General features: G+C 40.7%; 3 pseudogenes; all 3 read right to left on the bottom strand.

Moving 5' to 3' along the window:
• LOC140565646 (NLR family CARD domain-containing protein 3-like) overlaps nucleotides 1-18,055 on the bottom strand; it is a 30,386-nt pseudogene extending 12,331 nt beyond the window's left edge.
• LOC140565121 (NACHT, LRR and PYD domains-containing protein 3-like) overlaps nucleotides 1-26,853 on the bottom strand; it is a 55,825-nt pseudogene that overhangs the window by 21,476 nt on the left and 7,496 nt on the right.
• Nucleotides 23,554-24,236, bottom strand: LOC140565645 (stonustoxin subunit beta-like; annotated as a pseudogene).

Genomic DNA, 26,853 nt, shown 5'->3' with positions numbered 1-26,853 from the left:
TGGAAAACCTATTCCATGAAGTGCTCTATGCACTGTTCTTTAGCTAATCTGAAGGCCACATGAAGTTTGAAGGTCTATAGCAATTGACTCTGCAGAAAGTTGCCGACCACTCTGCACAATTTTCCTCAGCATCAGCTGACCCTGCTGTCATTTTACTTGGCCTACCACTTTGTGTCTGAGATGCTGTCTTTCCCAATCGCCTCCACTTAATTATAATACCACTGACCACTGACAGTGGAATATTTAGTAATGAGAAAAACATTCACGACTGAAGCTGGAATTCACTAAGCTCCCTTTCTTTCACAAATATGTGTAGTAGCAGTCTGCATGTCTCTGTGCTCTGTGCTGTTTTATACATCTGTGGCCATTGAATTGATTGGAAACCTGAATTTAATGATTTGAATGGGTAAGTGAAAATTTTGGCAATATAGTGTATATTAATTATATATGAGCTCAGTGTTGGTCATCATCAATGCTTTACTTTAAAGCATGCAAACATTGTAAACATTGTTTTCAGCCATCACCCATGCCACATCCCTTCTAGTGTGACATATGCTGAACGCCTCTTTGATTTGTGTAGGACTATAAGAGAGTTGAATGTGTGTAAAACTGAAACATATTACTACTATTAAATCCAATCCAAAATACAAGGCTTCTGTAGACTAAAACAAACTGAGAAAAATAGTTTTAATTTCAGGTCATACAAAATGATATTTCACCATTACCACTAAGAAAAGTAGTTTATTATCTAGACACCAGTGTGTGTACTATGTCAATCATGTCTATGTAGCAGTGCTGCCCAGACAGAAATGGTTTCTATATACAGAATATATATATATATATATATATATATATATATATATATATATATATATATATATATATATACACACACACACACACACAAACATACACACACCCATCTCATTATGAAGAAATACATAGTGAAAAATAATAATAATAGGGTTTATCATTTTTGTTATTGTGTTTCATTCCGTCCTGTTTGATGTCAGAGTGTGGAAGTATATCTCTCTTAGTGTTTGTTGTTTTTGTTCCTGCTCCTTTTTTCCTTCCTTTCTGCATATTGTCTGGTTGCATGGTTACAGTAGAAGGCGGTTCTTCTTTAGCTTCAGCTCTGAAATCCAACCACTCCCATCTGAAATAACTTAATCTCACCTATAATTACCAAAGAATGTCTATAGTGAAAGTGCTCTTTGACCCACTGGAGGAACCACGCTGTAAACTGTAGAAACTGCTGTGAGTTGTATGTTATTCAGATTCAGTAAACACCGCCAGATTTCCATTGGAAAAGAGGAAATATGTTGAACTGACACGTCTTCTCATTCATGTCAGTAACAGTTATTGCAACTGCCTGCAGAGCTGTTTTGTCTCTGTCAGATTTTTAAAAGTCAGCTCTGATCATGTGTGTGTTCTCTAATCCTCTATGTGAAGTGCTGGTATTCTTTAAGGACACATTGGTTAAAAAAACAGTACTGTATTTGAAAGGTTCTGCTTTGCTGAGCTTGAGCATCACAACAATCAGCACAGCTGGAATTGAGGTTTTTGAGAGGGATTTTTATCTAGGAGCACATTAATGCAGAATTCAATATTGTGTATTTTACCACAATTAAGCTTTACTTATTTATTTGATACAACAATGATTGTTTACCACATTGCAGTGAATCAGTCATAGAGATGCATTAAATACATTTTCACCACTTATTGATGAACTGATGTAATAACCAAAATTACAGTCAGTGACCACACATCATTCCCATTATTGTGAAATGGAAATGATGTTGAAAGCATTGCAGGGTTGAAGTGGTTTGGTTACAACTTAACTAATTTAAAAAGTTCAAAAATTGATGCTAATGCCTCACAACCCACTTGTTCCCACACTGCGCCTCAGTGTTTGCCAACTACTCATACTAGATTGCTCACAGGTAATTACGCGAAATCTATTTCTTTAGGTGTTAGCTAAACTGGTTTATTCTTGAGCCATTTTGGGAGGATGTTGGGTAGCTGCTGCATTGGCATTGTACCTGTTCTTGGGTGGAACAATCATCACCACTTTAACACCTTCTAACTCAACCACCATTGTGTCAGCTGCTGTCTTCCTCCCCTGACCATGACTGTTTTGTACTGCTAAATCTCCTGCAAGATATCTCAGCAGCTGAGAGGAGGCATTACGAGGGCTGTGTAAGGGCCCAGTGTGTATTTCATGAAGGCTCAGAAGCTGGCCAGCTCACTGGCTCTTGTTTTGTTGATGCTTGCAGCTTGCTAGCTGCCTATACACACCATGGACACCATTTACATTTTACATTCAGAGAAGCCATGTTCCTCTTTTTGTTTTCTGTGTTGGTGTTTTTCTGTCACATACAATGTGGTCAGTCCTGTGGTGTATGCTTTCAAGACACCAAACATGAAGGAAGCAAGCAAATTGGTCTGGAGCAAGACTCTACCATGTCACTGAGGACAGTAAAAAAGATCAGAGCAACCAGACAGGAGGAATGTAAAAAATGCAAGCGGCTGCAAAACTGTAACGACTCTAGAGTTAAGGTGGAATTGCTTTGAGGAGAACTGCAAAATGAAATTAGGTATAAGCTACTATGACTGTCTTAGACCAACACACTGCTACCATATATCAGTTTGCAAAGCCAAAACTGTTTTAACCCCTTAAAGCAGAAAGGCTTATCATACACTAAGGTGTATTACTTAGTAACTACAGGGACTTCTGTACAAACTGGTGGAGCAATTCTTTGGTAGGAAACATTTTTGGCTTATTTTACCTTCTGATGATATAAGCTTACTGTGCCTCAGTAAATACTAAATCAGGACTGGCTAATCACCTGTTAAAATCTATTAACATGACATCTGAATCATGACTTATGCTGCTTCAGTAAGAGCAAAATTACCTTCCGTTAGTATTGTGTCCATATAACTTAGATTTGGAGTATAGTATGCTTGAAGAATGTCAAGAACACGTAAAAAAAAAAAAAAAAAAAAAATTAGACATGAGAACCCCCTCCGGAGAGGACAGAGGACAGTGTTTTTTTGTGTTCAAAAGATATATTTCAGTGAACCTGGCGGAGTTCATCAATGATCCTGAGTAGATCAGCAGCCCTGATTCCCCAGTTACTGCTTGTTCTCTCTATTTCTTTTGCTATTTGCTAAATATTAATCAAAATATTAATGAATTCTTCATCAGTGCTTACAGGACACTGTACAACGGGTTGCAGTTGGCTGAATATTCTCAGTCCAGCATGACAGCAGTGCCTCATACACTTGTATCAGTGCAACACACTCCTAAAACACCACCGCCACGTTACTCAGTTTCACTGCAGTGCTAAGAATTAAATTGCAATATTAATGCATTTTTTAGATATGAGAACCCCCTCCGGAGAGGACAGAGGACAGTGTTTTTTTGTGTTCAAAAGATATGATTTCAGTGAAGAAATCATAGAAAATAGCTAAGAATGATCCACCACCCAAATAACACCTGCTTCGGTAGTCAGTCCTGTGATGTCAGTGGGGTCCCATGTGACCACCTTGATTATCTTTTAGATCTCCTTAATCCTTACCTATATACTTATTACATAGGGTGTTTCTAATGCTGTTATTGTGTGATTTTGGTATTGCTGCTACCCGACTGGGACCTGAGTACCTCATTTTGTTCTCTTTCTAGAACTGTAGTAAACAAACTCTAATTCTAATCTCTGGCCAAATTACAGGTGTTTATCTAAGTGGAAATCAATGACCAAATCTTCCACATATAAAATTTTTCTGCACATTTTAAAATGCTGATGAATTGAACAGGTCTGACAAAACATACTTCTTGTAGCTATTTATTGTGCCATTACTTTTGCACATATTTTTTTTAACATTTATTTGCAAATGGAGCAAAAATATTTTACTTAGCAGTAGCATTGTCTAGCAAATAATGCAGTAATTATGCTTTAAAAGCAGTGTGCTCAATGTAGATAATGTGAAGAAATACCAAACTTTTCATTAGACATATGCATATACAGCAGGTGAAAGAAGTATGAAACACATGACCAATTTTCGAAGTAAATATTGTTCTATAGGTGCTATTGACATGTAATTCTCACCAGATGTAGGTAACAACCCATGCAATCCACACATGCAAAGAAATCAAACCATATATGTTCATATATTAAGCAATGTGTAATAATGAAAAATGACACAGGGAAAAAGTATTGAACACATGAAGACAGAAGTGCAAAAAGCCATGGAATGTCACAACACCAGCTAAAATCTATCAGTGATTAGAAAACAGTCCTGCCACATAGTGCAAATTAATATTAGCTGTTTCAACCGATGGCCTATAAAAAGGACTCGTGACCAAGATGCCTCAGGATGAGTAAAACCTGTGAGCTCTCTCAAGACCTTCGCAACCTTACTGCTGCAAAACAGTGATGGCAACGGTTCCAGAAAAAAAATTTAAAAAAAGAATTATCAAATGAGTTCCAGTCCAAAGGCTGAGGGGCAACTGTGGGGCCGCCTTTATGTCCATAGAGCAACCAGCTTCCTCTTCCCTCAGTCCATAAAAATGTGCAAATTAGGTTGTGAAGGTCTTGTTTATTAAACAATTATTAATAAACAAACTTGGTGTTAATGTCCAGGCTGGGTAAGGTTCCCACTGTTGACATGCCGGACCATAACAAGTTTAGTGAGTTTCATAACACAGAATGAGTTATGTTTTTGTAACACACATTTTTGTATTATTATTATTATTATTATTATTATTATTTCAATTCATTGTAAATATTGTTATACCTAGGCTATTTAAATATATATTTCTCATATTTCTGGCAGGTGGCATTGCAATAAAATGCTAGGCCACTATTAGTTTTTTTGGCACAACATTGTTCATGTTAACAGTTATGTATTTTTATGACTTGAAGCAAATATTAAACACTTTATTAACAAAGGGTTCCATGAGCATTACTGTGACATACAACCCTAGTTCAGAGTCTGGTAGACTGAATCTGATTGGTTGGCTGTGGATAACAGACATTGGTAGACAGACTGATTGTTGGTGGGGTCTAGATTCTGATGGGTGGTGTTTTCTCTTGTTTGGAAATGCGGCAGAATTGGATCATTTTCATAATCTGTCTGAAAAACGTAAAATTTAGGGTTTTAAATAAATCTTGTTTATCAAAAAGAAATTATATCACAAAAGTAATTTGATCATGTGATGTTATATTTACCTCTGTGGATGACTTTGGCATTCTTTCTGGACCCTCTGGGAAATTGTTGGGAGCTGTCCAGAATATAACAATAGTTGAAATGTATTTATTTGATAATTGTCCATATTCAAAACTGTAGTGTGTAACTGTTTGGTGATGCCATTGGTTTTATTTGGAGTATTGAAATGTTAAAGTAGGGGTTAAAGTAATGACTGTTACTAACAGGAGGTCTTTTTTTTAAATAATCATCTGACTTCAAATGATTGGAAGTAAAGACAAAGATGCAGTGGAGTACTTTGAGTATGTAGCTTTTTTACCATTGTATCAAACTCCAAATTTGGTCCAAATTACATGCATTTATTCTAATTTGAAATCAGTGGATAAATTCTCTGATACTGAACCATGAGATCTAAACCATTGTGTGAACTGAACTGTAACTTCTGTGTACTGTTACACTCCTAATATGTAATCCTGCTAGTTACCATCCTATTTATTATCCAGATTACATAACGTACACAGTCGTGAAATTAGATATGAAAAAAAGGAAATCTTTGTATTTAAGATATTTAAAAATATAAGCAGTTGATCTTTATCTAAACAATATTTAGGTAATATAATTAAACACAGACTTAAATTAAATGCATTTTGAAATTATCTGAAAAATCTACCTAAAAAATAGTTAAATTAGAATCAGGAGCAGAACACCAGCTGCAGATGATGAGAAAATTGATTCTGGAGGAGTCTGTCTTATTTAAACATCACACATTTAGTCTGGTCTGCCCTTGATGGTTGAAGTGAGTGGTGAAGATCACCATGGCCAGATCTGAAGAGCTCTCTAAGGCCTTCAGAAAGAAGGTTGTAGATGCAGAGGATGTATAGAAAAGGCTGCTACAATCCTCACATCCTACAACTGGCTGTTCTAAAAGGACAATGACCCCAAACACACACAGAGCTCCACCTCCACTTCTTATAGTAAAATATTTGTAACATTTTACATCTACAAGCATCTGGTTTGTCCCTCAAGCGCTACACGAATATCTCCCCATGCTTACCACAAATTTTGAGTTACTCATTAATTTGCGAGGGAGTTTACAGGATATGAAGGTTTTGGGAAATTCTAACATTCTAATGTTAGTTATCTAAATACTTAGCCCAAGATTCTCCAGTTACAGTGCCAGTCCCTTGTACAGCATCTCCTCCTCATACAATCCTCAGAGCTTTTCCCAAATAACTGGTTTCCAGGTCACATGTGCTGGCTCCTAGTCGTCTGTTCTTTTGCCAGCCCCCTGTGTTGCTCCAGTGCCAGCTCCCCACATCACTAGAAAGCACAGCTGTTGCCTGCCATCCTCTGTCCAGCCTCCAATTTAGCCATTGTTACAGTGTCAAGTCCAGTGTACTGCTCAGTACAATGTCCCCGCTCCCGTTTAGTCTCCTGTTCTGTCCCAAGTCTAATTCTAGGTCTGTTTCCTTGTCCCTGACCTCTCCTATGGGCCAGCTTATTTGGTGTGTTCTGTTGTGTGCATTGGGAACTCCTCATTAAGGGAAGTATATCTGTACCATTTAGCCCAGCCATGCCCCTTTCTTTGGGTCCTCGTGTCACGACACTAGTCACGTGATATCGGTGAAGGCTGTGTTGTGTTGCTCATGATGAGGGCCAGCTGGTTTAACCCCCAAGACATGAAGAGACGCTGTTACGCACTACTCCCTTCACAGTTCCCAGTCCCCTTCGAGCTGAATGCTTTTACTCCCTATGGTTTCTATGGAGTCTCAGTTCAAATGTCCATTTATTTGGTGAATTTCATTATTATTATATGATTATTATTATTTGGTGTGTGTGTGTGTGTGCCCTGTGTTTAGAGTTTAGGTTTGGAACAGTTTTGTTTACCACTGACTGTTATAGCGGCAATATTATACCCCATTGATTTTTGTCATAACAAATCTAGCTTAAACCTGTAGTGTGTGTGTGTGTGTGTGTGTGTGTGTGTGTGTGGTGTTACCATGTGTCTTGTTTCTGTTCCAATAAGTGAATATGAAGAATAAGAGTCCAATCAGGAGCAGCAGAAGCAGCAGAATCACACACACAACAGTGATTGGAGTAGAAGCTGGAAATGCTGGAGGTAGAGAAACACAATAACATATAGTGACTCGATAATCAAATTATTAGAAGTATCTGATATTGCTGACAATGTCTGAGTGAAACTAAATGTTTTGTTAGAATATCAGGGCAAAGAACAAGAAGTAAGAGATCAGTTCAGAGTTCAGAGCCTGTGAGATCTTTGCTTACTTAGCTCATTCAATCTACCTGTAATCTAACACTGCTTTTTAAGTTCTCCCTGAAAACTGTATAAGCTGTATAAGTATAAGCTGACCATAATGGTCCATCAGTATGACCAGCTTGACCAAACTGATCAACCAGCTTTACTTAACTAGTCAGCCATTATGACCAGCTTAACAATCATCTCAGTTAAATTGTTCATGCTGATAGACCTGGTAGTTCATGGAAATGAAAACATGCTGCTCAACAGCTAAACTGGGTAATCTGGGTAATACACCCCTAGGACCAGTTTTTTTATTTGACCTTGTGGTCAAACAGCATTGCTGGGCTATGCTCAGCTAGTTTTGACCTGTGCGGGACAGATTCACATCCTCTATCAGAACCACAGTGAGAATATGTCTGAAGTCTAATGTGACGGGGTATGTACTCACCAGAAACTGTTAAATTGATCTGTTGGAAATAAACTTTGTATCCATTATCAGACTTCCAGTCATACTCAGCCGCACACCAGTATTCACCAAAGTCTTCCACAGACAGATTGTTGATGGTCACAGTAAAGGTCAGCTGTTCTTCATCATCACACACAGAGAATTTCCCCTTGTCTATCCACTTTCCACTCTGTTTAACATATGCTTTAGAGAAACAACGATCAGAATTCTCTCTCTTGCAGAGAAACTTGAACTCAGTCCTGTGGGATTGTGGGTATTTGCAGCTGATGTTCACATCTTCTCCCATACGACCAATCACACTGATGCTGTTCTCATACAGTGGATCTGTTAGTCATTCAAGTGAAACAAAATATAAACAATTAGATGAAAACTGGGACTGTGAGTGGTCAGTAGCCTAGTGCATACAGTGGCATGCAAAAGTTTCAGAATTCAGTCAAACTTTCTGTAAATAAATGTGTAGAAGATGAGCTGATCTCTAAAAGGCTTTTTGATGAAAAGATAAAACATTATTTCAATGTTTCAATGTAAGATTATGGTGTTATTTTTGTTTTGTACAAAGTAAAAAAAAAAAAGTATTTTTTTTGGAAGTCCATTTTTAGGTACACATTTTCTCAGTTTGTAATGTAACTAAGAACATTACTTCTGATTTGGTTCAAATTCAGCTTAAAGTAGACGCTATTTTGGGATCACATGCAGCCCTAATATAGCCATGAAAACGTCATAAACAAACCCAAATTAGTCTTTCTAAACACAATTGATAAAAAGACTTATATACTGACATCTTGAAAAAGAAATGATTGCTTTTGATGACACCAGTGAAGGGCCGCATCATTTAATTTAGACAAATAGGGATGTCGTTTTCTAGAAAGATGTTTTCGACAACTTGAGCTTTTCAAATTTTTACTTCTAGGGCAATTCTAGGGCAACTTTAAAAACCATCTAGGTATCATTGCATGCTCAAGATTTGAAAGAAAAAAGTAGTATCTCCAGTGTTTTGTACTTCATATATGCACTTGATTTTGACACATTGCCCTACTAAAAGCATCACCTTATTTCTCCAGAAAAAGTACATGTACAAAGTACATGCGCAGAGTTACACAACAGGTTGACTCAAATTACTGAATATTAATAAATATCATGCCCCTATTAGGAATTAATAGAAAAAGCCTTTTTGGGATTGAACTAAAGAACCTATCAGCAATTGTGTGTATGTAAACTTAGATACTGCTCATAAAATTCAGTGGCAATCAAGAGATAAATGTATGAAGTAAAAGAGCTACAACCAGTTAAAATAAAATTGCCAAGATGCCAACTACACATCGACGCCCAACTTCAGAGGTTTATGTTTTGCAACATGTCTTTCTATCTGTATATTAAAAGAAAATCTTGTTGCTTCACTGTAGCTGATGCTAACTATTGCTGATGGCATTTGGGCTTCCAACTAATTGCAGTGTTGGGAGATACTCACCTTCCTTTATCTCTAGATTCACTGTCGTGTTGCTGCCTTTTTCAACTCCACACTGGTACCTTCCAGAATCCTCTACAGTGAGCTCTGTCATCAACACCCAGAACTCTGCACCACTGCTGTTATCAAACACTGAGAATCTTCCTGTATTACTCCACTTATCTTTATCTTCTGTCTTGATCAGCTCAGTACAGCCTGACCGTGAAACTCTACAGAAGTACTTTGGGTTGGATTGTAGCTTTGACTGATATTTGCACTTAATGAGGACACTTCCTCCTGAATATCCTGTTACATTCCGATAAGCTTCACCACCTCCTAAATAAGGAGAAATGTCCATTAAACAAAGCCTTGATTTGACACCACCGATGCTGAAGATCAGTGTAGAAGTGTATTTTCTTACCTGAAATCAGGCAGAGGGTGAAGATGAGGAGGAGCTTCATTTTGAGCTTATTCAGACTCTCACATCCACACCAGCTCAACTCCACTACAGACAGTCAGCAGAGCTCCTGAACTTCTACCCCAACTCTGTGTCCGCCTGACTATGTTTGTGCTGCAACTTCAGCTACGTCTTTACCACAAAGTTATGACACTTCCTTTTTGTAACATATATAGAACTAAAGACGCCACTGCAAGATAATTAAGATGTGAAATGTGTAAAGTGGAAAAAATAAAAGTAAGGTGAAGCCTATATATATTTATGGTTCTATATTGTTGCCCAATTTATATTGTTCTCTTACTTCTGTTTTCTTAGTATTATTACTATTTTTCTGCCATATTTTGCTGGCTAACATGACGTTATCTACAATATAAATAGAATAATCATTTAAAAGCTTCTTTCTGTGTTTGCTCCTAAATTAAAAACATTACAATATGACAAATATGCAAAAATCTATTAATCTACCTGTACTAACAAGTAGTAGTTTTTGTAGTTATACAGTTTAGTTTTTATTCTGGAATTGATCCTGGCCTGTATTGTGACTATGAACTTGGATTATGGACACACTAGTAAAGCCTCTTTTACCTTTTACCTCTGTGAGTGTCTGAATCTGTTTGGCATGTTATAGTGTCCTCTGAGGGCTCAGAAGACCTGAAGGGTTCCACACTGACCTATGGTAATACTGCTACCCTATGTTAAATGTCAGCAGAGCTCCTGAAACTTTTACCCCAACTCTGTCTCTGAATGATGTCACTGCTACAGCTTCAGTGGTGTCATTACCACAAAGTAATGACACTTCCTTTTTATTAACACATATAAGGATAAACACATCTCTGTGAGAAAATTAAGATATGAAATGTGTAGAGTGGAACAAGTGAGTGTGCAGATACTTCAAATAAACTCTGTTGTTTACATTTACATTTAGGGCATTTAGGAGACATACGAAAATGCTTTGCTATTTATTCAAGAATAACCTCAGCTAGTTTGAATAGACCAAAATTCAAATATACCTCGAAGTTTAGACACAACTAAACACAAGTCAATATGGAGACCATAGTACTCTACCATTCGCTCCCAAGTACTTTTGGAAGAGGTGAGTCTTCAGTCTGCGTTTGAAGACAGCGGGACCCAGGGGAATTTAGAAACGTTGAAGACGACCCGTGCCGCTGCATTCTGGATAAGTTGCAGGGGCCTGATGGTGCTCAAAGGGAGACCAGCCAGAATGGAATTGCTGTAGTCAAGCCTTGAAGTGACGAGAGACTGAACGAGCACCTGGGCGGCCTCTCTAAAGAGGAAGGGTCGAATTCTCTGGATGTTGTACAGGAGAAATCTGCATGACCCAGTTACGTTTGCAACATGGTTTGAGAACAATAACTGATCATCCATGACTACACCAAGGCTTCTAGCCTCTGTAGATGCAGTGACCAGTGAGTTCTCAAAGGAGATGGCAAGAACGTTTTGAAGTCCAGCAGTTCCTGGTATGTACAGTAGCTCTGTCTTGCTGGGGTTGAGTTTAAGGTGGTGGGCGCCACCATCCAAGAAGAGACAGGGCAGAAACCCATGTGTCAGACGGTGGGAAAGAAAGGATGAGTTGCGTGTCATCAGCGTGACAGCGGTAAGAGAATCCATGAGAGGATATCACTTTACCAAGAGAGCCAGTGTAGAGTGAGAAAAGAAGAGGACCAAGAACCGTGCCCTGTGGAACGCCAGTGGAGAGACTACAAGGACCGGATGTATGCCCCTGCCATGTTACCTGGTATAAGCGTCCCTGCAAGTATGATGCAAACCATTGTCATGCAGAGCCGGAAATTCCAAGGTCGACAAGGATAGACAGGTAGTTTCAGTAGAGTGTGCTGCTTTGAAACCAGACTGGTTAAGGTCCTGTAGATTGTTCAGAGTGAAAAAGAGACAGTTGATTGTAGACGGAACATTCAAGAATCTTTCAGAGGAAAGAGAAAAGAGAAATGGGTCTGTAGTTGCCGATGTCCAAGCTTCTTTAGGATAGGGACAACACTGGCAGACTTGAAGGTTGGTGGTATGTGATTTGTTTATGATAAAACAAATGAAAGGAATGAGGTTTGGATCAATTGTTTGGTATAGTGTTGATGGAACAGGGTCTTGCGGACAGGTGGTAGGATTATTAGAGGTGAGAAGGTGTAGGAGGTCATCTGTGGAAAGTGGAGAAAGGCAGGACAGAGAAGAGGGAGGAGGAGGGCCGGGTCTAAAGGGGCAAAAGGCAAGGAGGATTGGCGGATCTTGTCAACCTTTTCTTCAAAGAAAAAGACAAAATCTTCTGCAGACAGGGTAGTGGGTGGTGGGGGAGTAGGAGGGTTGAGAAGGGAGGAGAAAATGGTGAAAAGCTTGCGTGAGTCAGATGTTTCCGGTTTCCCCCTGTAGAATGATGCTTTTGCAGCAGCAACTTCCATTCTAGACCTGGAGAGAAGAGACTGATAGGAGTGGAGGTCAGAGTTATCTTGTGACTTCCTCCACTTTCTTTCAGTCAGCTTAGCTCTTTATGGTTGTTGCAGAGAACATCTGTCAGCCACAGGGAAGGTGGAGATGAATTTGCTGACCTAGATGAGAAGGGCAGAGAAGGTCGAAAGAAGAATGTGGTCGACAGTGGAAGAATGGTCAGGACAGTTGAGGCATGAGCTGAGGGGGAGACAGAGCGAAGATTGCAGTAAAGAGTGGAATAACTTGTGGAATTAGTGGTTGAAGGAGTAGAGAGGGGGAGTGAGAAAGAGAGAAAGTGGTGTTCGGAGTCCAGAGAAGTAACAGCCACATCTAGAGCATGAACAGGTCTGCTAAAGATAAGGTCCAGAGTGTTCCATGCTCTGTGTGTTGGTTGAATTGACTGGTTGAATGTGAGAGCAAAATGATGATAGCAATGGAAGATGGCATGATGACTGGAGTTTCTCTGATGGAAGGTTGAAGTCGCCAAGTAGAATAAGTGAGGCATCAACAGGGAGTTCACTCAAGAGAACATCCAGTTTATCAATGAAATTGCCCAAGGGACCAGAAGGACAATAGAGAATAATGATGTGGAGTCTAGTGGGAGAAGAGACAGTAACAGCATGGTATTCAAAAGAGGAAATGTCAAGGTTAAAAAAAGAGTGAGAGAGAGAGGAGAGGAGAGAGGAGAGAGGAGCTAGGCTGTGCCACCACCCCTGACAGTCCTTCGCGGAGAGTGGGAAAATTTAAAGGAGACGAGAAAATCAAGAAACAAAGAAACAAAAAAGTCAAAAACAGAATAAGGCAGTATCCAAACATTAAACTAAAAATGCTAGACAAGAAGTGAAAAAATGGTAGACATCAAAAACAGGTTGAGCACACAGAAAGACAAAGGGTAAGTAAACACTTGGTATGCAACGATAATCAATGACAATATTCACATCGAGCTAACAACACATGCAGACATAAATACAAAACCAAAACAATAGACACAGGTGAAACCGGTTAGTATTCTGGTGATGTGTATGTGGCCATAGCCCTCCCAGTCTACAAGATAACTGGCCTCCTCACCTCATAGAGTCCAGCAACTGCCGAATGGCATAAACCAGTGTGCCATCCACCTGGCGTCTGGCATAGCCTCGTCCATAGGTCCTGGTCACAGGTTTCAGAAGAGACACATGAAATGAATTAGTGGCCTTGTATTGAATAGGGAGATCTAGTTTATACATCACCTCATTAATATGTTTGAGAATTTTGAAAGGACCAATATATTTGGGAAGTAACTTTTGGCACCCCACAAAGAACCAAGTGGACAACCACACCCGATCTCTGGGGAAGTAGGTAGGGGTGTCACCTCATCTGTGATCTGCTTGCCTCGACGACAAATCACATTCTCTATGTCAAGTCAAGTCAAGTCAAGTGGGTTTTATTGTCATTTCAACTATATACAGAGTACACAGTGAAACGAAACAACGTTCCTCCAGGACCATGGTGCAACATAGACAGTGCATACAAAACACAAGTGCAACACAATACAAGTGCGGACAGACAGTACAACACATTACAGAGAATAATAAATAATTGGCGGTAGTGTGCAAATTATGCAGTGTGTAATAAATATTGAGTCCAGTGAGAGAGAGAGAGTGCATGTAACAGAAAAGACATCAGTTCAGAAGTTGAGTTGAGTTGAGAAGTCTGATGGCTTGGGGGAAGAAGCTATTGCAGAGTCTGGTCGTGTTGGACCGGATGCTCCGGTACCTTCTTCCTGATGGCAGGAGGGAGAACAGTCTGTGTAAAGGGTGGGTGGAGTCATCCACAATGCTGGTTGCTTTGCGGATGCAGCGGGCAGTGTAAATGTCCATGACGGAGGGGAGAGAGACTCCGATGATCCTCTCAGCTGTCCTCACAATACATTGGAGGGTCTTGCGGTCAGAGGCTGTGCAGGTCCCAAACCAGGCAGTGATGCAGCTGCTTAGGATGCTCTCTATGGTCCCTCTATAGAAGAGGGTGAGGATGGGTGGAGGGAGACGGGCCTTTCTCAGCTTCCGGAGGAAGTAAAGACGCTGCTGGGCTTTCTTGGCTGTAGAGCTGGTGTTCAGGGACCAGGTGAGGTTCTCCGCTAAGTGGACACCAAGGAACTTAACTCTTACCGATCTCCACAGAGGAGCCATTGATGTTGAGCGGAGAGTGGTCGTGTCTTGTTTTCCTGAAGTCAACAACCATTTCTTTGGTCTTCTCTACATTCCAGTGAAGGTTGTTGACTGTACACCAGTCCGTCAGCTGCTGCACCTCCTCTCTGTATGCTGACTCATCACCTTTGCTGATAAGACCCAGCACAGTTGTATGTGTTGTATGTGTTGGTGAGTATGTTCCCAAACTTGTTTGCTCCTGAGTATCCAATCATCAACTGCAGGAATGTCTGATGCATCAGCAGACCAAGGCATCAGTGGGGGCTGAAAACCTAAGATGGTGGTTTCTAAATGATTTTGTTGCCAAGTGGACACTGGGGTATAGCAGGGGGTTGCTACGTTATTTTTAAGTGGTTGCTAGATGGTCGCTGTGGTGGTGTTAAGTATCCCAGGTGGCTACTATGGTGTCTAGGATGGCTGCTCAGGTGTTGCCAATTGATTGCTAATGGTATCCCAGTGTTTGCTATGATATTGATAAGTAGACGTTTGATGGGTGCTACAGTGTGACAATATAATTACTAAGGTATTTCAGACATGATGATGCTTAGTGCTTGCTGTGGTACAATTATATTTGCGGTTGTTATGCATTGCTACGCAGAAACCTTGCACCCAATCAAAAAGCTGTATACAAGCACAATCTGGAATTAGTGGGGTGTGACTTCTGTATGTGTATCATTGGGATATGAGAATGTTGCCAAAACATCTGCACCCCATTCATTCCTAAAGGAACAAATTGAGCAAAAAATTGTTGCTATGCAGAAAAGTGTCTGATCAAAAAACTGTATACAAACCTGTATTGCCAGACGTTATGTGGAACAATAAGAAGAAAGGAGAACCAGGGTCCAGAATCGTTGCACAGTTGCACAGTAAAATGGACTCCACCAGGCAGTAGGTAAATGTTGCTAAATGATTGCAATGGTATTCCCGTTGGTCTCAATAGTGTTGCTAAGTAGCTGCTACGGTATCCCAGGTGGTTGCTGTGGTGTTGCTAAGTGGTTGCTATGGTGTTACTAGGTGGTCACTACGGTATCCCAGGAAACCGTGTTTTCGATCAAATAGTTTTAAACAAGCCCACATCACACAATCAGACTGAACCATCTGGGCAAAACTGGGCACAACAAGTTATATAACAAGTTTGGTAGAAACTCTCCCCACCTTTGCTCTGGTAATGAGAGGCCATAGGTGACACAACATCACCGGTAAGATGGCAGATGTAGTGCATCCAAGATTGAGTTGAGACTGCACACTCACCTACAGAGGGTCTACTACTTTACCAGTTTAGCTGTCCCCATTGTGCTTATTGAATGATTTTAACAGTTCTCATAGGGAGAGCAGCAATAGTCCTGAATTTTCTTCTGAATTTGTAGACAATTTGTCTAACCGTAGACGGATGTATGTCCAGGTCTTTTATTTTAGACTAGACTATTAGGATATACATTTGAACAAACACTATTCAGAAGATACATACAGAACAAGCCACCCATATAGCACATTTAACACACAAAGCCTACACATAAGTGTAGTGGGCATTTAAACATCTATTTCAGTGGGGAACTTGTCAAGAGCTGTTAAGGCAGAATGTAAAATTTTTTTTTTGCAAATTGGACTTTCATACATTTAATGCTTTTATAATCTTTCCAGCTTTCAGCATCCACGTAACACTCTGTGATGTATTGAAAGTTGTTTAACTGAAGGCATAGTTCATACTAACCAGTCTTTATTAAGTAGAACATTTATGTCTATATATTACATGTCCAATCTCATCTTCTTAACGGGATCACCTTTTGCCAAATAGCTGTTGTTAACATGTGCATGTCCTCAATGTGCTCAGAAAAAAACATTAACAGAACAGCTGTGTGTGTGTTGTTAGTTTAGTTAGGACTGATCTTTCCAAAAGGTTCAATTACCTTTTCTTGCAACTGTTGTAATTAATTCACAAATTACTCATCACTATAAAAAGACTACTGTGCTGGCAACATGTAAAGTATAATCTAAATCTCTTTTAGTTTATACTGCTCTAACCGTCACATGGATCAGTTCATTTGATTTATCTGCTATAATACAATTAGCAGTAATTGTAGCCTATTGTACTAGTAAGACAACACTATCCTTTATTAGTCCCACAGTGGGGAAATTCTCAGTGTCACTGCAGAAAACGGATAGCAAGACACTCAGATGCAAAAATGTAGATAAATTACACTATATACACGCAATATAAATAATAGAAGTAAAAAGCAATAACAATATTATACTAGTAACAATAGTTATATATGAGATGCAAAGACGAGGCTTTGAAATGTCACTTCAAAATGTAATATATATAAAATATCAAATAAAATCATGAACACACTTTTTCACAGTGTTTTAATTTTTGCACTAGTATATACCTTTTCCCATGTAGACATGCATAAAGTACTAGACATGAGTAAAAGTACAAGTGCTCTATTAAAAAAGTGACTTGAGTAGAAGTAGAAGTCTTCTTTAAGGACCATACTAAAGGGAAAGTACTAGTATATAACATTTTTGGTACGTAAGTATTGCTAGTAGTTTATTTTAAAATGTACTATCTAAGTACTGAAAGTAAAAGTACATTACTGTGTTCTGTAGTTCTTACAGAAAGCAGTCAAAAGTCTGAATATCAGTGTTTATATTATTTCAGATGCAGTGATGAAGTGATGTTTACTCAAACAAAAGACAACAACTCAAATGCTTTTCTCTGCTAACTTCAGCTTTTCACTGTTCACAACTTAGACTGTTTTTTCTTTTAACTTGAGGGGGAGGGGATAGCGGTCTTTCACAGTGATCACATTTAGGCCCCTGTCCAGATGAGGAATGACTGACTCTGGCTTAGGGTCTCTCTGAGGGGGTTCTTCCTTGTGACCCACACAAGCCACCTGACAATGTGACCCCCAAGCATAGACTGAGCGGGTTGTCTAATCTATTCGTGGGTTGTGGAGTTCCAACCAGGGGTAGCCCAGCACCAACTGCAGATGAGGTGCCTGAATCAGGTACAATTCCACCTGTTCAGTGTGCACCCTAATCCGCAGTGTTATTGGTTGGGTGCAATGGATCCCACAATCCTCCCATCTATGGCATGGACGGGTAGTGGGTGTTCCAGGGGGTCCATGGGAAGGCTGAGACTAGCTGTCAGTGTGTTTGTATACAATTGCCCACAGCCCCAGAATCCACAAAGGCTGTCAGCTATTTATGTTGGGAGGTCCAGGCTAGAGTAACCGGGAGGTGAAATCCCGAGATGGGGGATACCACATGGTCTAAGGCCGGGTTAGACCCTCTCGTTTCCTGACTTACGAAGGACTGTCTTAGACCTATCCCCCGACACGGGTCGGGGTGGTAGATGGTCAGGTAATCGGGCACCTCCCATTTGCATGGGCTCAGGAGCCTCCCGTGATGGGGGTTCCCAGGTGGGATTGACTGGCTGCTGGTGCCCAAAACCTGTAGCACAAGGGTTACGTGCTCTTTCTCTGGCCCTCTGATGTATGCGGTTGTCCAGGCAGATGCACACGTCGTAGAGGTCGAAGAGTGTAGAGAGTAGGTCATGAGTGGCCAGCTCATCCTTCATCTTGCCATTAAGACCTAGCCCACGCTAGACCTCGGTCCGTGTCACCATGTAGGCCAGTGACACCATGTAGTCCACTTTGGAGCGCTCTGTGGGGAACCGGGAAGGTTGCTGCTCGAATGCGAGACTGCATTGCAGCAGGAATCCTCTGCATTTGTCTGATTCCCCAGTGTAACGCTCAGGTGTAACCAAGTCGGCCTCATGTCCAACCGTGGCTACCTCAGGAGGAGGGAGTGGGACCGGCTGTGCGGCAGTCTCAGGGTGGGCCTGTGTGGTCCCAGCCTGGCCTGTAACCAGCTGGTTCAACCGCTCTGTGATCGCCAATAGCAGTTGTTCATGCCAGCCGATGGCCGTGCCTTGATGTTGTAAAGCTTCCTTAATCGGCGCCAACTCTGCTGAGTCCATTGTTGGTCGCACCTTTCTATTACGGTATGATGTGGGGTTTGGACTCAAGTGCAGTTAAACTTTTTGCTTTATTTTTATTAAATGAAACAAGGTGCGTGCTAGGTAATTGAACTCCCAACCCTGGTAATGGGAGCCCAGTGTACTTCCACTGCGCCACCACAGCTGTGAGAGGTAACAGTATAAACACTGTTCATAGGCAATATAGAAAACGGCAGGAAAACAGACAAAGGAAAAACCAGGAGTGATGTTTAGTCAAACAAAAGACAACAACTCAAATGCTTTTCTCCTTCAGCTTTTCACTGTTCACAACTTAAACTGTTTTCTCTTTTAACTTCAGCTTTTTACTGTTCACAACTTGAACTGTTTCTTTTAACTTCAGCTTTTTTCTTACTGTTCACAACATAAACCCACTGCTACCCTTCGGCCCTTTACAAAAGTGCAATGGGGAATTGCGTTTGGCTGGGTGTATTTATACTGTGCCACACAGGTGGGTCTGGTCAGCGTTGATACCGCTGGGGATTCTGGGGCTTGGAGTTCTTTGCTCCAACCCCACCAGCTTTCATACTTTGCTGGCCAGGCCCCCCCTGATCACATCCTCTGGCTGTAGTAGAAGGACAGGACTGTAGAAGACAGAGTTCATAAACATGAGTCTTCAGTCAACTTTCTAAACAAACTCGCCCAAAAGAGAGAAAGCTGAACAGACCTGACTCAACCTGCCACATAGCCCTGCCACAGCTTAAAGCCCTGAGCTTCACTCTCTGTAAACTCAACTACAGCTGAAAGATCTCAGGCCATTAAGCCACATAAAAGGATTTGAAGGTGGTGAAGATGGAGGTGTTTCTTCTGGTGTTTTTTCTTCCATCTGGAAACAAACTAACAGAGCTCTAGCGTTAGTGTCCACACTGCAACAGCAGAGTGAGAGGAAGAACGCAGCATGCTCACTCATGGCTTGATCACTTGTTCGGTTCAATGTTGAGGCGACTTCATGAAACCCGGTGACGGTGCCATCTTGCGCTCTGGTGGTGATGATGTGGGTTTGAAATGATTCGTACCATTTTTGTAATTGTAGCATGTAATGATGCAGCACATAAAAAAAATAACAAAGTAAAAGTGGAAGTAGGAGAAAACAGAATACTCCAGTAGCTACAGATACAGTATTTTAGTACTGAAGTAAAGAAGTGAAGTAGTTCTGCTTCCTTACTATACATCTATGTACACTGCTCCAAAAAATAAAGGAAATACTCAAATAACACATCCTAGATCCAGTTCTTTACAAAGATGAATGTGCTAACAACAAAATCACACAAAAATCCTCAATGGAAATCAAATTTATTAACCAATGGAGGCCTGGATTTGGAGTCACACACAAAATTAAAGTGGAAAAACACACTACAGACTGATCCAACTTTGATGTCCTTAAAACAAGTCAAAATGAGGCTTAGTCCACATGCCTGTATGACCTCCCTACAATGTCTGGGCATGCTCCTGATGAGGTGGCGGATGGTCTCCTGAGGGATCTCCTCCCAGACCTGGACTAAAGCGTCCGCCAAGTCCTGGACAGTCTGTGGTGCAACGTAATGTTGGTGGATGGAGCGAGACATAATGTCCTAGATGTGCTCAATCGGATTTAGGTCTGGGGAACGGGCGGGCCAGTCCATAGCTTCAATGCCTTCATCTTGCAGGAACTGCTGACACACTCCAGCCAGGTCTTGCATTGTCCTGCATTAGGAGGAACCCAGGGCCAACCGCACCAGCATATGGTCTCACAAGGGGTCTGAGGATCTCATCTCAGTAACTAATGGCAGTCAGGCTACCTCTTGCGAGCACATGGAGGGCTGTGTGGCCCTCTAAAGAAATGCCACCCCACACCATTACTGACCCACTGCCCAATGCTGTAGGATGTTGCAGGCAGCAGATCGCTCTCCACAGTGTCTCCAGACTGTGCTCAGTGTGGACCTGCTTTCATCTGTGAAGAGCACAAGGCGCCAGTGGCAAATTTGCCAATCCTGGTGTCCTCTGGCAAATGCCAAGTGTCCTGCACGGTGTTGGGCTGTGAGCACAACCCCCATCTGTGGAGTTGGTTTCTAACCGTTTGTGCAGACACATGCACATTTGTGGCCTGCTGGAGGTCATTTTTGCAGGGCTCTGGCAGTGCTCCTCCTGTTCCTCCTTGCACAAAGGTGGAGGTAGCAGTCCTGCTGCTGGGTTGTTGCCCTCCTACGGCCTCCTCCACATCTCCTGGTATAATGGCCTGTCTCCTGGTAGCGCCTTCAGCATCTGGACACTATGCTGACAGACACAGCAAACCTTGATGTGCCATCCTGGATGAGCTGCACTACCTGAGCCACTTGTGTGGGTTGTAGAGTCCGCCTCATGCTACTACGAGTGTGAAAGCACCACCAACATTCAAAAGTGATCAAAACATCAGCCAGAAAGCATAGGTACTGAGAAGTGGTCTGTGGTCCCCACCTGCAGAACCACTTTTTATTGAGTGTGTCTTGCTAATTGCCAATAATTTCCACCTGTTGTCTATTTCATTTGCACAACAGCATGTGAAATTGATTGTCAACCAGTGTTGCTTCCTAAGTGGACAGTTTGATTTCACAGGAGTTTGATTTACTTGGAGTTATATTGTGTTGTTTAAGTGTTCCCTTTATTTTTTGAGCAGTGTATATACTGCAGTAATAGTAGACTGGCTCATCAAGATTTAGTTGCTCTCCCAAACTTAGCAGTCCAGTAAACTTGCAACTACAGTGAGCTTGATTTTTCCCCCATCTGTTTTGCACCCCAACCCTGTGGCTCTCTTTTAAATGCACATGGTGGAAAAAGCTTATTTGGTCATGTACTAAATACAGACACAGAACAGAAATCTGACACCTTAGACACGTTGTCAATGTGAGATACCGCTGTATATGGTATCTGGTATTATATGGTAATACCATTGTACCGCTCAACCCAAAGCCTTTTGCTAGCAGTGGTGGATGAAAGAAATCTTGCATCATGTATCTTGTGTTAAAAGTAGATCAAAGTAGATACAGGTGTGGTTCTTATTTGTGCACAGTGGTCTCTGTCTGATTTCTAAAGATCAGCTCTGATCATGTGTGTGTTCTCTAATCCTCTCTGTGTTAAGGAGAGCCTGAGGGAACGTGGCCTCTGTGCCTCCTCATCTGTCAGCCATTGTGTGCATACACTCACAGACACTGTATAGCTTTATTTCTGGGATTTTCTTTATTTTTAGAAACAATAAACAATATTAAACATGTGACATTAAACAAATTATAAATACAATACACACTATATGGCAGAAGTATTGAGATACCTGCTTATTAATTATTTCTTCTAAAATCAAGAGTTGGGGTTTAGTTGCTGTCTTTACTGTCCAGGAAAAGATTGGACTAGATTAGGACTAGATTTTGAAGCATTGCTGTAAGGATTTGATTGCATTCTGCGATAAGATCGTTAGTGAGGTTAGGATGTTGGATGATCACCACCCTACTTCATCCACAACTCCACAGCATAATCCAAAGCTATTGGATGGAGCACCATCATCATTCCAGAGAACATAGTTCTTCCAACAGGCCAATGGGTTTGTTTATCTACTCCAGAGAGTTCTATTATATTGGCGATACTACTTTACAGGAACTAGACTGTGGGTGTTCCTCTATAAATAAAACCAGTGCAGTATTCCTAATGTTGTAGGACAGTCTTACTTGTCTTGCCATCTATGACATTATCATAAGAAAGCTGCTGTGAGATCTCTTGATTTCTACTATGGATGGAAAGTGCACAGAGTCGTTTTTGCACTATAGTAGATCTCAAGTAGTCTATGCTTTCAATGAGTTTGAGCTTAGAGAAGCAATTAATTTATCACCCTACATTTACTTCAGTCGATTTTTCCTCTATTGGGCACCAGATGGCTTCGACCTCTTTGACATATTGGCTGACAGCTGCTATGTTGTAAGCTAATCTTTGTGTTCATCACATTTTCACATGCTCACTTCCAGCACACCTCCCCCACTGGCAGAAAAGTCTAACTAGAGCACTAGGAGGGGAGTTTGACATGCCACAGGGATGCCGCTTGAAGTGCGCATCACAGAAAATAATGTGGCTTACATTATTAAGTCTATGATATGATGTTTTCGCCTTATTTTAATATTTAAAAATAATGTAAATTGCATTAGTAAAAAAAAATAGTAAGTTAGCATGATCTTTTTTCTTCTATTTGGGTGCCTCGCCTGTACTGCCTATGCCACGGGCCAGCCCTTTTGCGTAAGCTCACTCTGGACCCACAGCATATACATGTGTGTCTCTGTCTGAAGGGAACAGAAAAGTGGAGCGTGTGAGAGATCCGTCATATCCGGATCATCCAGACAAATTTGAACTGTGTTCTCTGGAATGATGGTGGTGCTCCATCCAATACATTTGGGAATTGGGGATAGGGTTGGGTGATCATCGAACATTTTGACCTCACTAATGCTCTTGTCACTGAATGCAATCAGTTTTTCACAGCAATGCTCCAAAATCGTGTAGAAAGAAAATCATTTGGTCTGGTTTTAAACTACTGTTTTCCCCTCTTTTTATTAAATTAGTGTAATTAATTATAATTTACTGTAATCATTATCTCTTTATTGCAGCTGTACTAAAGTAATGTACTATGTTAATAAGGGAGCTACATCATATACAGACATGTGTGACTTGTTTCTCCTGTAACCATCACTAAACATTTCTGCCATTGACGTGTGCCAATGAGGCCCTGATAGGCTGAAGGTGTGTCTGAGTGGGTGGAGCTTGGGAAGAGTCAGACAGAAAACACAACACACACTCTTGCCATGTGCAATACTACATTTGTCCAGGAGAGGGAATTTGTGTTAGTTTTGGTCTGAAAAAAAAAACGTACCGCTGAGCCACCACCGCCTGACAACTTTTAGGCCTAATATTTAGGTAACATCAGTAAGAAATAACAGTGTACAATAATCCTGTATTACTCATCCTTTCTTTTCCTTTTCCTACAGTGAAACACACACTAAACACAATTTAGTGAAGATATTTCAGAGTGAGATAAAGCTGACACACACACAATTGGTTATTTAGGTTAGTTATTCCAATTCACTCACACACACTGAGGAGCCAAAATAAACTCTGATCCCTGCATAAAGCGGCTCAGTGAAAGTGGTTTGGAGTGTGTGTATGTGGGTCAGTGCGTGTGTGTCAGGTGAGATGCTGTAGAAGGACAGAGTGCCGGCTGGCCAGTCCAGATACACTCCTACTCTGCCAGACGGGTGTGGATGGAGAAATTCACAGATTGAATTTTATTGTGATAAACAGTGTACCTGTAATCGAAGTACTGCAGACTCCAGGACTGATTATTGAATCCAAACTGACTGTCTAGACCACCTCCTTTCCTCCTGATCCCTCGGTAAGACATGGATACATCAGCCTTCCCCTCTCTCCACTCAGCCTCCCAGTAACAGCGTCCAGTCAGACTCTCCACACTCAGGACCTGACCCCAACAGTTAAACCTGTCTGGATGATCCGGATATGGCTGCTTCTGTCTCACACACTCCACCTTTCTGTTTCCCTCACACAGAGAGAGACGAGTGTGTGCTGTTTTTGGGTCGAGAGTGAGCTTACATGCATCTGCACACACACACACACACACACATGTTAAAAGGGACAGCACAGTGGGAGTGTGTGTGTGTGCGTGTGTATGTGAGTGAGTGATGGATTTTCTTACATTTCTTCAGTTTTTGTTTCATCCTGTTCTTCCCTCCACAATCCATCCTAAACACACACACACACACACACACACACACTTTTATCAAGATGGTATAAGGTGATAAAGTGTGTGTGGAAATGAAACTGAAACTGGTTTTAAAAACTAAACCCTTATTAATGTAGAATTACTTATCAAAACCGTATCAATAATGTGTTATAATTATTAGCACCCCATAAATGCTTCTGAGCAGAACGTTAGGGAAGAAGGTTCTCATTTCTGTTTCTTATTTGAGTGTTCAGGAACTCTGAAGAGCTCATTCATGACTTTGTGTTTCACTGGAGTGGAAATATGATGAAACAGAGGCCACGTTCCCTCAGGCTCTCCTCAACACAGGGAGGATTAGAGAAAACACACATGATCAGAGCTGCCCTTCAGAAATCAGATAGAGACTAGGAACAACAGCTCCATCTCTGAAAATGATCAACTGTTCCACTGTTAGATCAGTAATGAAGAGCTGTAAAACGCACAGAGAACTTCAGGGAACCTGCCTGGAAGCGGATGTGAGTTTATTACCCTCAATGCTTAGTCAGCAGGATGGTGGCAATCTGCAGATTATCTCAAGTCTCTATTAAAATGATCTGACAGCACCACAGATGTAAGCAGAATGTGTATGTAAGCAGTTAGGTTAGAGTCACATGTGAAATCAATATTTAATTTTTATCTTATTAGTTATGTAAATGATGTAGAATCTATTTATTTTTTTTATCTTTACATTTGATGCTATATTTAATATAGTCTATCTTTTAGCTCCTTCTTCCATGTGACTGGACAGTCATTTAAGCATTGTCCTACTAGTGTCAGGACCTCATTGTCACGCTGTCCCTCTGGGTATTCCCAGGACTTCGCTCTAGTGCCCATATAAGGAGCTGGGATAGCGGAAGTTGGTCGCGCATCTCTGAAAGTGTTTTTTGGTTCACTGCCACGCCTGACCAGGCATGACAACTAGCTGTACCATGTATGAATATATATCATCAATATATGTCAGAAATAAACTTTGATTTGGAAGACCAGATTACAGAAACACAATTAAAAGTTGCACATACTGCATATTTTGGGTAAAAACGTTTCTGTTAATAATAAACTATTCTGCTTACATTCTACAATACACAAAAATGTCCATACCTATGCCACTCTGGTCACACTAAGGATGTGTGGAAAGTGGAAAGGGAATCCAACCAAATAAGATCCAGATACTACTCCGTTATGAAATGCTGTTAATGCCAGGTGTAAACAGCTTAATGAAGTCAGTGATCAGTGGGTGTGTCTACCTATAAAACTTTATATAACTACAAAAACTAAAACAAGCCTTTTATGATAGTGGCTACTCCTGCTCCTGTCAGTGATGTGCGTTCTGCATTAAATGTACTCATTTTTCTGACACAGTTGAATACGTGATTAGTCTATAGTCGCAGTACTTTGCTATTTTTAGATATAATTTTAAAAACATTCAGGAGGAAAATTGGTCCATTTTTTAAAAATAGATTTTTTAAATAAGAAAAATTCTTTTTTTTTTTTGGTTTGTCATGACATTTGTGAAATGCTGCAATAAGTTTTTTTTACTGGTATACCACTACTATATAAAATTAGAATAAACCCAAATAAACATAAAGTCAGTAGTCAGTGACAGTGAGAGTGTCTACCCGTCTTCACTGCAATAGTTATTGAGCTCTCTAAAACAAAGATATGCTAGTTGTTCTGCACGTCCCAAGGAACCTGAAAGAATACTGATCTCTTTAAATATCAGACCTTTATATTGGTTTGTTATAATCTCATTTTAAAAAATCTCACCTAAGTGTCTCCAGTTTACAGTATGAACTCTTCAGTCCAGCAGAGAGCAACTTCACTCCTGAATCCTGCAGGTCATTGTCATTGAGGTCCAGCTTCTTCAGGGAAGAGTTTACTGACTGTAGAGTTGACCCCAGACTTCCACAAGAGTTTACCCCAAGATTACACACAGCTAGTCTGCAAAAGGACAGAAATTACAACTGGTTCTATAAAATAGGACATTAAGTACATTATATGGTTGGGATTCATAAAAAATTATTATGTTTACATGATGTTTACAGTCATACAGATTCAATAGTATTCTCAAACCCCATAAAATTAATCATGTTATCAGTGTCCTTGTCATGTTTCTCAGCTTCTCCACATTTTTCCAGTCAATTCACAGAACATTCACCTTAGTGTCTCAAGTTTACAGTGTGAGAGCAGCTCCACTCCTGAATCCTGCAGGTCATTGTAGCTAAGGTCCAGCTCTTTCAGAGAGGAGTTTACTGATTGTAGAGCAGAGCAAAGAGCTTCACATGAGTTCTTGGTGAGAGAACAGCCAGCGAGTCTGCAAAATAAATAATATATGTATGTTGTGTGAATAATGAACTGAATTTCACGTAATGAACATAATGAACTGAGTTTTTCTATACTTGTAATCAAAGCATGTCCAGTTGTCCTTTCACTTTTTCACACTACCCAATCCCTGATGTTCCACTGAAGTCCAGATTGTGCAGTGTCATAAAGGGAGTGGTGGGGGTGCAGCTATTCTGTATCCTAACAGGTTCTGTTAGCAAGTACCTCCTGAAGAATTCTCCATACTTCAAAAAGTTTGCTTTAAACCTCAGGGGCA

This window comes from Salminus brasiliensis, chromosome 11, assembly GCF_030463535.1.
Source record: "Salminus brasiliensis chromosome 11, fSalBra1.hap2, whole genome shotgun sequence".
In the NCBI taxonomy this organism is placed as follows: domain Eukaryota; kingdom Metazoa; phylum Chordata; class Actinopteri; order Characiformes; family Bryconidae; genus Salminus; species Salminus brasiliensis.
Note: the sequence above shows the minus strand (reverse complement) of the source record. Positions and strands in the feature narration are given on the sequence as shown.